This window comes from Scyliorhinus torazame, chromosome 2 (genome assembly GCF_047496885.1).
Source record: "Scyliorhinus torazame isolate Kashiwa2021f chromosome 2, sScyTor2.1, whole genome shotgun sequence".
In the NCBI taxonomy this organism is placed as follows: domain Eukaryota; kingdom Metazoa; phylum Chordata; class Chondrichthyes; order Carcharhiniformes; family Scyliorhinidae; genus Scyliorhinus; species Scyliorhinus torazame.
The window spans coordinates 120,695,074-120,709,269 of record NC_092708.1 but is presented as its reverse complement, the minus strand read 5'-3'; the positions used below and the strand labels follow the sequence as shown (position 1 = coordinate 120,709,269).

The following is a 14,196-nucleotide window of genomic DNA, read 5'->3' as shown; positions in this document are numbered from 1 at the left end:
ACCCTGCCCATGTAACTGTCTAACTATTTTTTAAAGGAAAAAATTGTACCCGCCTCTACCACGGCCTCTGGCAGCTCATTCCAGATGCTCACCACCCTCTGTGTGAAGAAATATCCCCTGGGGTCTCTTTTGTATCTCTCCCCTCTCACCTTAAACCTACGCCCTCTAAGAAGTCAATGCTCCGAAAGCTTGTGATTTGAAACAAACCTGTTGGACTTTAACATGGTGTTGTAAGACCTCTTACTGTGCTCACCCCAATCCAACACCAGCATCTCCACATCATCATTTATGCTCTCTAGTTCTCTATCTTTGGGAAAAGATGTTGACTATGGAAAAGATGTTGACTATAAGATCAAAAGATGGGAGACTGGGGAACGGCATCACAGACTGGGGGGGGGGGGGGGCATCACAGACTGGGGGGGGGGGATCACAGACTGGGGGGGGGGGGGGGGGGGAGAGAGAGAGAATAGGGACAGAGGGAAGGATCAACAATCTGCATTCTTTAAATGTGCACCCGGATCATCCCCCTGTTCCATCGAGTTCTGAAATCACTCTCCATTTAAGTTGTGTACTTTTCTATTCAACCTGCCAAAGTGCGCACGTTCACATTATCCCACGCCATACTCTGCCAAATTTCTGCCCACTCACTTAACTTATCCATATATCTTTGTAGACTCTTTATCTTCTTTGAGACTTACTGTCTTACCTATCTTGGCACCATCAGCAAATTTAGCTGCCATATATACAGTCCCTTCATCCAAGTCATTGATATAGATTGTAAATAGTTGAGGCTCCAACACTGATCCCTGTGGCACTCCACTAGTTACAGATTGCCAACCTGAGAAAGATCCACTTAGAACATAGAACATAGAACAATACAGCGCAGTACTTATTCCTACTCTTTGCTTCCAGTTAGCTGACCAATCCTTTATCCATGCTCATTTGTTACCTCCTGCAACTTTAGCTCTTGTGTTGTGCAGTAAGCTTTGATGTAGCACCTTAACAAATGCCTTTTAGAAATCCAAGTATGCCTCATTTACAGGCTCCCCAGTAAATCCTGGCTTGCCTGTTACTTCCTAAAAGTGCTCAATAAATGAGTTAAATACAATTTCCCTTTCACAAACCCATGTTGACTTTGCCATTATGATTTTCTCAATATCCTGTTGTAATCTTCTTGATAATGGATATTAGCAATTTCCCTATCACAGATGTTAGGCTAACTGCCAATAGTTTCCTGCTTTCTATCTCCCTCCTTTCATGAATAATGCTCTTTTCCAATCCACTGGGACCTTTCCAGAAACTAAGGAATTTTGGAAGATTAAATCAGTGCCTCTACTATTTCTTTTTTTTAAATATGTTTGTTAAGAATTTTTCAACAAAATTTTCAACCATACAAACCCCCCCCGTAACAAAAAGAGAAGAAAAGTTGCATAGCAAGACATAAACATCTCAAATCAACATAATACAGAACTTTGTACATTGGATTACTCACGCACATATCAACTTTCCTGGACATTTATGTATTTTCTTGCTCAAGTGCCCCCAGGAAAACCCCCCTTCCCCAGCCACCCTTCTTCCCCCCCCCTAAAGAGATGCCCCCCCTCCCCTCCCCCCCCCCCTCTCCCCCCTGGGTTGCTGCTGCTGCTGACCGAACTGCATCTAATGCTCCGCAAGATAGTCTAGGAACGGTTGCAACCGCCTGGAGAACCCCTGCACAGACCCTCTCAAGGCAAACTTTATCCTCTGCAACTTGATAAACCCTGCCATATCATTTATCCAGGCTTCCACACTGGGGGGCTTCGCATCTTTCCACATTAACAAGATCCTTCGCCGGGCTACCAGGGACGCAAAGGCCAGAATGCCGGCCTCTTTCGCCTCCTGCACTCCCGGCTCGTCCGCCACTCCAACTTGGCTTGACCTGGACTTCCGCCAACCTTAGATATAGTTCTCACAACACCCCTCCAGAACCCATCCAGTGCCGGGCACGACCAGAACATATGGGCATGGTTCGCCGGGCTTCCTGAGCACCTCCCACATCTGTCCTCCACCCCAAAGAACCTACACAGCCTCGCCCCCGTCATATGCGCTCTGTGAATAACCTTGAACTGTATGAGGCTAAGCCTGGCACACGAGGAAGAAGAATTAACCCTACTCAGGGCATCAGCCCACAGACCCTCTTCAATCTCCTCCCCCAGCTCCTCCTCCCATTTACCCTTCAGCTCCTCTACCAAAGCCTCCCCCTCTTCTTTCATCTCCTGGTATATCGCCGACACCTTTCCCTCTCCGACCCATATGCCCGAAATCACCCTGTCTTGAATCCCTTGTGCCGGGAGCAGCGGAAATTCCCTCAACTGCCGCCTCACAAACGCCCTCACTTGCATGTACTTGAACGCGTTTCCCGGGGGTAGCCCAAACTTCTCCTCCAGCACCCCTAGGCTCGCAAACGTCCCATCAATGAACAGGTCCCCCATTCTTCTAATCCCTGCCCGATGCCAGCTCTGAAACCCCCCGTCCATCCTTCCTGGGACAAACCGATGGTTATCTCTGATCGGGGACCACACCGAGGCTCCCATCGCACCCCTGTGTCATCTCCACTGCCCCCAGATCACTAGCGTTCCCGCCACCACCGGACTCGTGGTGTACCTTGTCGGCGAGAGCAGCAGCGGTGGCGTCACCAGCGCCTCCAGGCTCGTTCCTTTGCAGGACGCCATCTCCAACCTCTTCCATGCCACCCCCTCTCCCTCCATCACCCACTTACGGATCATCGCCATGTTGGCTGCCCAGTAGTAGCCACCCAGATTCGGCAACGCCAGCCCTCCTCTGTCTCTGCTACGCTCCAGGAACCCCCTCCTTACCCTCGGGGTCTTGCTTGCCCACAAGAAACCTATAATGCTCCTGCCTACCCTCTTAAAAAAGGCCTTAGTGATCACAATTGGAAGGCACTGGAATACAAAAAGAAACCTCGGGAGGACCACCATTTTAATCGACTGTACTCTGCCCGCTAGCGAGAGTGGCAACATGCGGATGGACTCACTTTGGAGCATCCGCGATGCTGAGGAAGTTGTGGATAGCACATTCAGTGAGTTGGTCACACCGCAGATTAAAATTACTGAGGCAGATAGGGAAAGGGTGACTAACAGACAGAGGAAGAGTAGGAAGGCAGTGCAGGGATCCTCTGCGGTCATCTCCCTCCAAAACAGATTTACCGTTTTGGAAACTGTTGGGGGAGATGGCTCACCAGGGGAAGGTGGCAGCAGCCAGGTTCATGGCACCGTGGCTGGCTCTGCTGCACAGAAGGGCGGGAAAAAGAGTGGCAGAGCTATAGTGATAGGGGATTCAATTGTAAGGGGAATAGACAGGCGTTTCTGCGGACGCAAACGAGAATCCAGGTTGGTATGTTGCCTCCCTGGTGCAAGGGTCAAGGATGTCTCGGAGCGGCTGCAGGGCATTCTGGAGGGGGAGGGTGAACAGCCAGCTGTCGTGGTGCATATAGGCACCAACGATATAGGTAAAAAACGGGATGAGGTCCTACAAGCTGAATTTAGGGAGTTAGGAGTTAAACTAAAAAGTAGGACCTCAAAGGTAGTAATCTCAGGATTGCTACCAGTGCCACGTGATAGTCAGAGTAGGAATGACAGGATAGCTAGGATGAATACGTGGCTTGAGAGATGGTGCAAGAGGGAGGGTTTCAAATTCCTGGGACATTGGGACCGATTCTGGGGGAGGTGGGACCTGTACAAATCGGACGGTCTGCATCTGGGTGGGACCGGAACCAATGTTCTCGGGGGGGTGTTTGCTAGTGCAGTTGGGGAGGGTTTAAACTAATGTGCCAGGGGGATGGGAACCGATGTAGGAAGTCAGTGGGGACAGAAACAAAAGGCAGGAAGGGAGAGTGTGTAAAGCATGACCAGAGAAAGCAGGGCAGAGAGCAAGGAAGGTCTACATTAAACTGCATTTATTTCAATGCAAGGGGCCTGACGGGCAAAGCGGATGAACTCAGGGCATGGACGGGCACATGGGACTGGGATATTATAGCTATGACTGAAACATGGCTAAGGGAGGGGCAGGACTGGCAGCTCAATGTTCCGGGGTACAGATGCTATAGAAAGGATAGAACAGGAGGTAAGAGAGGAGGGGGAGTGGCGTTTTTGATTAGGGAGAACATCACGGCAGTACTTAGAGGGGATATATCCGATAGTTCGCCCACTGAGTCTATATGGGTGGAACTGAAAAATAAGAAGGGAGAGATCACCTTGGTAGGACTGTACTACAGGCCCCCAAATAGTCAGCGGGAAATTGAGGAGCAAATATGTAAGGAGATTACAGATAGCTGCAAGAATAATAGGGTGGTAGTAGTAGGGGACTTTAACTTTCCCAACATTGACTGGGACAGCCATAGCATTAGGGGCTTGGATGGAGGGAAATTTGTTGAGTGTATTCAGGAGGAATTTCTCATTCAGTATGTGGATGGACCGACTAGAGAGGGGGCAAAACTTGACCTCGTCTTGGGAAATAAGGAAGGGCAAGTGACAGAAGTGCTAGTGAGGGATCACTTTGGGACAAGTGACCATAATTCCATTAGTTTTAAGATAGCTATGGAGAATGATAGGTCTGGCCCAAGAGCTAAAATTCTTAATTGGGGCAAGGCCAATTTTGATGGTATCAGACAGGAACTTGCAGAGGTAGATTGGGGGAGACTATTGGCAGGCAAAGGGACGGCTGGTAAATGGGAGGCTTTTAAAAATGTGTTAACCAGGGTGCAGGGTAAGCACATTCCCTTTAGAGTGAAGGGCAAGGCTGGTAGAAGTAGGGAACCCTGGATGACTCGAGATATTGAGACTCTGGTCAAAAAGAAGAAGGAGGCATATGACGTACATAAGCAACTGGGATCAAGTAGATCCCTTGAAGAATATAGAGATTGTCGAAATAGAGTTAAGAGGGAAATCAGGAGGGCAAAAAGGGGACATGAAATTGCTTTGGCAAATAATGCAAGGGAGAATCCAAAGAGATTCTACAGATACATAAAGGGGAAAAGAGTAACTCGGGACAGAGTCGGGCCTCTTAAGGATCAACAAGGACATCTATGTGCAGAGCCACAAGAGTTGGGTGAGATCCTGAATGAATATTTCTCATCGGTATTCACGGTGGAGAAAGGCATGGATGTTAGGAAACTAAGGGAAATAAATAGTGATGTCTTGAGAAGTGTGCATATTACAGAGGAGGAGGTACTGGAAGTCTTAAAGCGCATCAAGGTAGATAAATCCCCGGGACCTGATGAAATGTATCCCAGGATGTTGTGGGAGGCTAGGGAGGAAATTGCGGGTCCCCTAACCGAGATATTTGAATCATCGGCAGCCACAGGTGAGGTGCCTGAAGATTGGAGAGTGGCGAATGTTGTGCCCTTGTTTAAGAAGGGCAGCAGGGAAAAGCCTGGGAACTACAGACCGGTGAGCCTAACGTCTGTAGTAGGTAAGTTGCTAGAAGGTATTCTGAGAGACAGGATCTACAAGCATTTAGAGAGGCAAGGACTGATTCGGGGCAGTCAGCATGGCTTTGTGCGTGGAAAATCATGTCTCACAAATTTGATTGAGTTTTTTGAGGGAGTGACCAAGAAGGTAGATGAGGGCAGTGCAGTAGACGTTGTCTACATGGACTTTAGCAAAGCCTTTGACAAGGTACCGCATGGTAGGTTGTTGCAGAAGGTTAAAGCTCACGGGATCCAGGGTGAGGTTGCCAATTGGATTCAAAATTGGCTGGACGACAGAAGGCAGAGGGTGGTTGTAGAGGGTTGTTTTTCAAACTGGAGGCCTGTGACCAGTGGTGTGCCTCAGGGATCGGTGCTGGGTCCACTGTTATTTGTGATTTATATTAATGATTTGGATGAGAATTTAGGAGGCATGGTTAGTAAGTTTGCAGATGACACCAAGATTGGTGGCACAGTGGATAGTGAAGAAGGTTATCTAGGATTGCAACGGGATCTTGATCAATTAGGCCAGTGGGCCGACGAATGGCAGATGGAGTTTAATTTAGATAAATGTGAGGTGATGCATTTTGGCAGATCGAATCAGGCCAGGACCTACTCAGTTAATGGTATGGCGTTGGGGAGAGTTATAGAACAAAGAGATCTAGGAGTACAGGTTCATAGCTCCTTGAAGGTGGAGTCGCAGGTGGACAGGGTGGTGAAGAAGGCATTCGGCATGCTTGGTTTCATTGGTCAGAACATTGAATACAGGAGTTGGGACGTCTTGTTGAAGTTGTACAAGACATTGGTACGGCCACACTTGGAATACTGTGTGCAGTTCTGGTCACCCTATTATAGAAAGGATATTATTAAACTAGAAAGAGTGCAGAAAAGATTTACTAGGATGTTGCTGGGACTTGATGGTTTGAGTTCTAAGGAGAGGCTGGATAGACTGGGACTTTTTTCCCTGGAGCGTAGGAGGCTTAGGGGTGATCTTATAGAGGTCTATAAAATAATGAGGGGCATAGATAAGGTAGATAGTCAACATCTTTTCCCAAAGGTAGGGGAGTCTAAAACTAGAGGGCATAGGTTTAAGGTGAGAGGGGAGAGATTCAGAAGGGCCCAGAGGGGCAATTTCTTCACTCAGAGGGTAGTGAGTGTCTGGAATGGGCTGCCAGAGGTAGTAGTAGAGGTGGGTACAATTGTGTCTTTCAAAAAGCATTTAGATAGTTACATGGGTAAGATGGGTATAGAGGGTTATGGGCCAAGTGCGGGCAACTGGGACTAGCTTAATGGTAAAAACTGGGCGGCATGGACTAGTTGGGCCGAAGGGCCTGTTTCCATGCTGTAAACTTCTATGATTCTATGATTCTATGTCCCATCGCTTGAAGTCCTCCTCCATCTGCTCCACCAGCCGCGCCAAATTAAGTTTGTGCAGGGGCCCCCAGCTCCTAGCTACCTGGATCCCCAAGTATCGAAAGCTCCTTTCCGCTCTCCTCAACAGTAGGCCGTCTGTCCCTCTTCCCTGGTCCCCCTCACCACGAAGAGCTCATTTTTCCCTACATTAAGCTTATAGCCCGAAAAGTCCCCAAACTCGCTTAGAATCTGCATGACCTCCGCCAAACCCCTCCACTGGATCCGCCACATACAGCAACAGGTCGTCTGCGTATAGCGACACTCGATGCTCCTCTCCCCCTCGGACCACCCCCATCCATTTCCTGGACTCCCTTAATGCCATGGCCAAAGTTTCAATTGCTAATGCAAACAACAAGGGGGATAGGGGGCACCCTTACCTCGTCCCTCGATACAGCCGAATGTACTCCGACCTCCGCCGATTAGTAACCACACTCGCCACCGGGGCTCTATATAGCAGGTTAACCCAGCTAATAAACCCCCCCCCCCGAACCCAAACCTCCGCAATACTTCCCAGAGATACTCCCACTCTACTCGGTCAAAGGCCTTCTCCGCGTCCATATCTGCCACTATCTCCGCCTCTCCCTCCACCGATGGCATCATAATCACATTTAGGAGCCTCCGCACATTGATGTTTAGCTGCCTGCCCTTTACAAATCCCGTCTGGTCCTCATGAATCACCCCCGGGACACAGTCCTCGATCCTCGTAGCCAGCACTTTTGCCAGCAACTTAGCGTCTACGTTGAGGAGCGAGATCGGCCTGTACGACCTACATTGCATTGGGTCCTTATCTCGCTTCAGGATCAAAGAGATCATCGCCTCCGACATTGTCGGGGGGAGGGTCCTCCCCTCCCTTGCCTCATTGAAAGTTCTCACCAGCAACGGGGCTAACAGGTCTACATACTTCCTATAGAACTCCACCGGGAACCCATGCGGTCCCGGAGCCTTCCCTGCCTGCATGCTCCCCAGTCCTCTAATCAGCTCCTCCAACCCAATTGGCGTCCCCAAACCAGCCACCTCCTGCTCCTCCACCCTCGGGAACCTCAGTTGGTCCAAGAATCGTCGCATCCCCTCTTTTCCCACTGGGGGCTGGGATCTGTACAGCTCCTCATAGAAGGCCTTGAATGCCTCATTTACTTTCACCGCACTCCGCACCGTAGTTCCCCTTCCATCCTTGACTCCACCTATCTCCCTCGCTGCCATCCTTTTATGGTGCTGATGTGCTAGCATCCGGCTCGCCTTCTCCCCATATTCATAAGTCGCCCCCTGCGCCTTCCTCCACTGTGCCTCTGCCTTCCCTGTGGTCAACAGGTCGAACTCCGTCTGGAGACTTCGCCTCTCCCTGAGTAGTCCCTCATCAGGGGCCTCTGCATATCTCCTGTCCACTCTTAAAATCTCCCCCACTTACCTCTTCCTTTCCCTGCCCTCTCTCTTCTCCCTATGAGACCTGATGGAGATTAACTCTCCCCTGACCACTGCCTTCAGCGCCTCCCATACTACTCCCACCTGCACCTCCCCATTGTCGTTGGCCTCCAAATACCTTTCAATACACCCCCGCACCCTCCCCCGTCTGCCAGCAGTCCCACATCCAACCGCCACAGCGGGCGTTGGTCCCTCTCCTCCCCCAACTCTAGTTCCACCCAGTGCGGGGCGTGGTCTGAAATGGCAATGGCCGAATACTCCGTTCCCTCCACTTTCGGGATCAATGCCCTGCCCAGAACAAAAAAATCTATCCGGGAATAGGCCTTGTATACATGGGAGAAAAAAGAACATTCTCTGGCCAAAGGCCTGGCAAATCTCCACGGATCTACTCCCCCCATCTGGTCCATAAACCCCCTAAGCACCTTGGCCGCAGCCGGCCTCTTTCCGGTCCTGGATCTGGAGCGATCCAGTGCTGGGTCCAGCACCGTGTTGAAATCCTCACCCATTGTCAAGCTTCCTACCTCCAGGTCTGGAATACGCCCCAACATACGCTTCATGAATCCAGCATCATCCCAGTTCGGGGCGTATACATTTACCAATACCACCCACGTCCCCTGCAACCTGCCGCTCACCATCACGTATCGACCTCCATTGTCCGCTACTATGTTCTTGGCCTCATACAACACCCGCTTCCCCACCAGTATTGCCACCCCTCTATTCTTCACATCCAGCCCCGAATGGAATACCTGCCCTACCCATCGCTTTCTTAACCTGACCTGATCTGCCACCTTCAGATGTGTCTCCTGAAGCATGACCACGTCTGCCTTCAGTCTCTTTAAGTGCGCGAACACTCGGGCCCTCTTAACCAGCCCATTTAGGCCCCTCACATTCCACGTGATCAGCCGGATTGGGGGACTACCACCCCCCCCCCCCCCCCCCCCCCCCACCCCCCCCCTGCCGACTAGCCATCTCCTATTTTAGGCCAGTCCCGCGCCCACGCCTCCCACACCCTCCAGTTCCCCAGACGGGGAACCCCCGCCCCCGACCACCTCTTCCATTTACAGTTCCCCCTCGGCCAATGCAGCAGCAACCCTATTTCCCCCCCCCCCCCCACCCGCTGGATCCAAATCTAGCTCTTTTGCTACCCCCGTAATACTTCCGTAAGTCAGCTGACTCCTGCTGACCCCGCCTTCCCGTTGACACCCCCGTGTGGAAATCCCTCCTCCTCCTTGCGCTCCTCCATCCCTCCCGCCCCTCCCTAACGCGGGAAAAAGCCGACGCTTTCCTGAGCCAGCCCCGCCCCCTGTGGCACAGCTCCTGTTGCGGCCTTATCCCAATTCCCCCATCCCCCGGTCTCACTCCCTCCAGCACCGGCGCCCACATTCCTCACAGTCTCCCCATCGAAACTCTTCCCCCATCCCCATCCATCGTCCCACCCGTGAAACATTCTTTACCCATATTTACAACCCTGTAAACAGTCAACATCTCCCTCACAACCACAGACCCTCAGTTCGAGTCCAATTTTTCCGTTTGGATTAAGGTCCAAGCCTCTTCTGGCGTTTCAAAATAGTGGTGTCGATCCTGATACGTGACCCACAGTCGCGCTGGCTGCAGCATTCCGAATCTCACCCTCTTTTTATGCAGCACCGCCTTGGCCCGGTTGAAGCCAGCTCTCCTCTTTGCCACCTCCGCACTCCAGTCCTGGTAGACTCGGATCACCGCATTCTCCCATCTACTGCTCCGCTCTTTCTTGGCCCATCTCAGGACATTCTCTCTGTCCGCGAAACAATGGAACCTCGCCACTATCGCCCTTGGCGGCTCGCTGGCCTTGGGTCTCCTCGCCAGGACCGGTGAGCCCCTTCTAGCTCTAGGGGGCTCGGAGAGGCCTCCGCACCCATCAGCGAATGGAGCATCGTGCTCACATACGCCCCGGCATCGGCCCCCTCCACCCCTTCAGGGAGACCCAGAATCCAGAGATTCTTCCTCCTCGACCTGTTCTCCAGGACCTCGAATCTCTCGGCCCACCTCTTGTGCAGCGCCTCGTGCGCCTCCATCTTCATCGCCAGGCCCAAGATCTCGTCCTCGTTCTCATTGGTTTTGTCCCTCACCTCTCGGAGCTCTACTTCCTGGGCCTTCTGGGTCTCCTTCAGCCCCTCGATCGCCATCAGCATTGGCGCCAGCACCTCCTTTTTAAGCTCCTCCACGCAGCGCCTGAGAAACTCCTGCTGGTTCGGCCCCCATGCTGCTCGATCTCTGCCCTCCGCCATCTTGTTTTTTCCCCCTCGTTTCTGCCGCTGCTCCAAAGCCTCTTTTTCCGCCGCCCCACCTCTGGTCCCCTCCATACATGACGGAAGGGGGACCTTGCTCTCACCTTCCCACACGGGAATCGGTCAAAGAATTTCCGTTGGGGCTCCTCCGGAGAGCCCAAAAGTCCGTTCTAGCGGGAGCTGCCGAATTGTGCGGCTTAGCTCCGCATCGCCGCAACCGGAAGCCCTACTATTTCTTTTAAGACCAAAGAATGCAGGCCATCAGGCCCTGGGTACTTGTCAGATTTTAGGTCTAATATTTTTCCCAATACCTTTTCCGTGGTGATGGTGATTGTTTTAAGTTTCTCCCTCCTTTTTACTTCTTGTTTTTCAAGTATCTTTGGGAAGTTTTCTAAGTATTTTACAGTGAAGGTAGGTGCAAAATACCTGTTCACCATTTCTGCTATTTCCTTGTTTTCCATTAATAATTCCCAGATGTACTCTCAGAGGACTATAATAATCTCGCCAAGACCAGTCTTCCAACATCATATCCTTTTATTTACATAACAGAAAAAGCGACAGCAACAGCTTACTGCACAGGTCCAATCCTGGAGACCTACAGAATACCAGCCTGGGTTCAAGCAGCAGGTTTTAAAATCCCACTGCTCGTTTCCGATTGGACAATCTCCCGTCCACTCAATAGGGAAGTTCATACTCCACAAAGCCCATGGAGAGATCTATTGATGGTCTCCCGTGTCCTCCGTGGCCACCATAACATCTCTCCCCCCGTACGTCCATTGCTTCCCCAGTAGTCCCTTCTGCCGCTTGGTGATCGGTCTGAGGTTAGTTGAGGGTGGCGTGAACCGAATTGGGGACCTTTAATTCCTGAGGGAGCGGCAAAGAGTTACTGATGCAAATTCCTCTTTGGGGTCTGCTTCAATTGGGGCACCAGCTTCCTCTGCTGCCTCCACCGCTGATGTGCAGGTCTGCTGCATCCCTGGACCCAGCTGGGTCACAGTCAGATGCTGAACCTCTGGACCAGGTTTACCTGGAGCCGATGCAGACACTAGGGTGCGGCCAAGAGATTCAGCAGGGGATGTCAGCGACACTCCAGCAGGTCAATAGCCAATTAGAGGAACATAGAACATAGAACGATACAGCACAATACAGGCCCTTCGGCTCACGATGTTGCACCGACATGGGAAGTCAAAAAACAAAAGCCATCTAAGCTACACTATGCCATTATCGTCCATATGCTTATCCAATAAACTTTTAAATGCCCTCAATGTTGGCGAGTTCACTACTGTTGCAGGTAGGGCATTCCACGGCCTCACCACTCTTTGTGTAAAGAACCTACCTCTGACCTCTGTCCTATATCTATTACCCCTCAGTTTAAGGCTATGTCCCCTCGTGCTAGCCATTTCCATCCGCGGGAGAGTGCCAGAGTCCCTGACCGCTGGCCGGGGAGACCATTAGATAGGGAGTCGCTCCCGTCAATTGTATGAAGATTGGTCTGAAGTGGTGATCATTGGTTTCTCACCACGCTACAGCAGGATCCTGATTTCACCAATGGGGGTGGGCTGGTTAGATCGAAACAGATCACGCCCGGCATGGTTCTCAATTTTGGCCTCTCCCGCGATCTAACGGGCTTGTTGCGCTCTCCATTAAGCATGATGCAACCATTAAATTGTGCCCTAGGTGTCGTTAGGTAGTCATGATGTGGAGATGCCGGCATTGGACTGGGGTGAGCACAGGAAGAAGTCTTACAACACCAGGTTAAAGTCCAACGTACAATGCCCTCGTACGAACCAGATATGGCGCTCGACTCATCGATTAACAGTTCCAACGCGCCACAGCAAAAACCCGCACTGACCTCCTCAGAAGACAAACACGGGCCACAACTGACAGAGTACCCTTCGTCATCCAGTACTTCCCCAGAGCGGAGAAACTACAAAATCGTCTTTTCAGCCTTCAACACGTCATCGATGAAGACGAACATCTTGCCAAGGTCATCCCCACACCCCCACTACTTGCCTTCAAACAACCGCGCAACCTCAAACAAATCAGTTCCGCACACATGAGTACGGCCTCAACCAGGACCTTGGATTCATGTCGCATTACATTCACCCCACATCATCTGGCCTGGGCTTGAGAAATCCCACCAACTGTCCTGGCTTGAGACAATTCACACCTCTTTAACCTGTGATTATCCCTCCCTCCAGTTGCTCCATCTGGACCTGTAGACTTAATTACCTGAAAACACTCACATTTAAAGTATCGTCTTGCATCCTGGGATTACCCTCTCTCTGGATCTGTAAAGACTTAATTACCTGCAAATGCTTGCATTCAAAGTATCGTCTTGCATCTTTGACCTTGTCTATATATATATATATATATATGTTTCTGGAACCAACCTCTTCATTCACCTGAGGAAGGAGCAGTGCTCCGAAAGCTAGTGATTCAAAACAAACCTGTTGGACTTTAACCTGGTGTTGTAAGACGTCTTACTCATTAGATAGTGGTGGGGAACACGCCAGCAAAGCCGGTGGGAAACCCCTAGCAAAACCCGCCACAAATTACACTTAGAAACATTTCCATTAGTTCGCTCCCTTTGATTCTCCTGACATAGACTGCACCATCTCACCAAGTCCGTGATGTCAGAGTCAAGGCCAGGCCACCAGACAAACTGCTGATGGACATTTTCATTTTAGATACTCCAGGGTGGTCATTATGTAGTTCCATAAGTATCGGATGCCGCCCTGGGCAAGGGAGAACTACTCGGGACCCCAGAGAATGATACTGTCCTCAACACTGAGAATATCTTTCTTAGATAGGATTTCATTTCTTCTGAGGGTTGTCCTCGGAATCTACCATTCAGGATCATGTACTTTAGTTCAGACAGAGTCGATCTTTCTGCATCCAGGCCTAAGTTTGCCTTGCAGATACCGGCAAAGACACTCAAAAGATTTAGGTTCATCGCAACCTCTTCCAGTGCTGGTACAGAAGCCGGACTTGTGGGCAATGAGGGGCGACTCAATGAATCAAGGTTAGCTATCCGGGTTCCAGGGCGGTGCTCTAAAAGGTACTCATAAGCAGCAAGTAACAAGGCCCAACACTGTATCCAGAAGGAGGCAATAGGGGGAGTTGCCTTCTCCTCTTCAAAAAATCCCAATAAGGGCTTGTGGTCGGTTACTATTATGAAACACCTACCGTATTGGTGGAACCTTTTTACACCAAACACAACTGCCAAGTCCTCTTTCTCAATTTGCAAATACCTCCGTTCGGCATCCGAAAGAGCCTTGGCTGCATGAAGGGAAAGATAAATAAACAAAACCCTGAAGCAGCTGTGTCTGGACCAATAACACTGTCAATCACTGGTTAGTGAAATGTATTGTTGTGTGAAATTGACCAGAAGATTTGCATTTCATAGAATCATAGCATCATAGAATTTACAGTGCAGAAGGAGGCCATTCGGCCCATCAAGTCTGCACTGGCCCTTGGAAAGAGCACCCACACCTCCACCCTATCTCCGTCACCCATCAACCCCACCTAACCTTTTTGCACACTAAGAGCAATTTAGCATGACCAGTCCACCTAACCTGCACATCTTTGAACTGTGGGAGGAAACCGGAGCACCCGGAGGAATCCCACGCA

At 50.6% G+C, this 14,196-nt stretch overlaps 1 protein-coding gene across 4 annotated transcripts in view; it reads right to left on the bottom strand.

Annotated features, from left to right (window-relative positions):
- The window catches only part of rapgef4a (Rap guanine nucleotide exchange factor 4a), a 631,693-nt gene that overhangs the window by 463,098 nt on the left and 154,399 nt on the right, over positions 1–14,196 (bottom strand). The gene's annotated exons all lie outside the window — the stretch shown is intronic.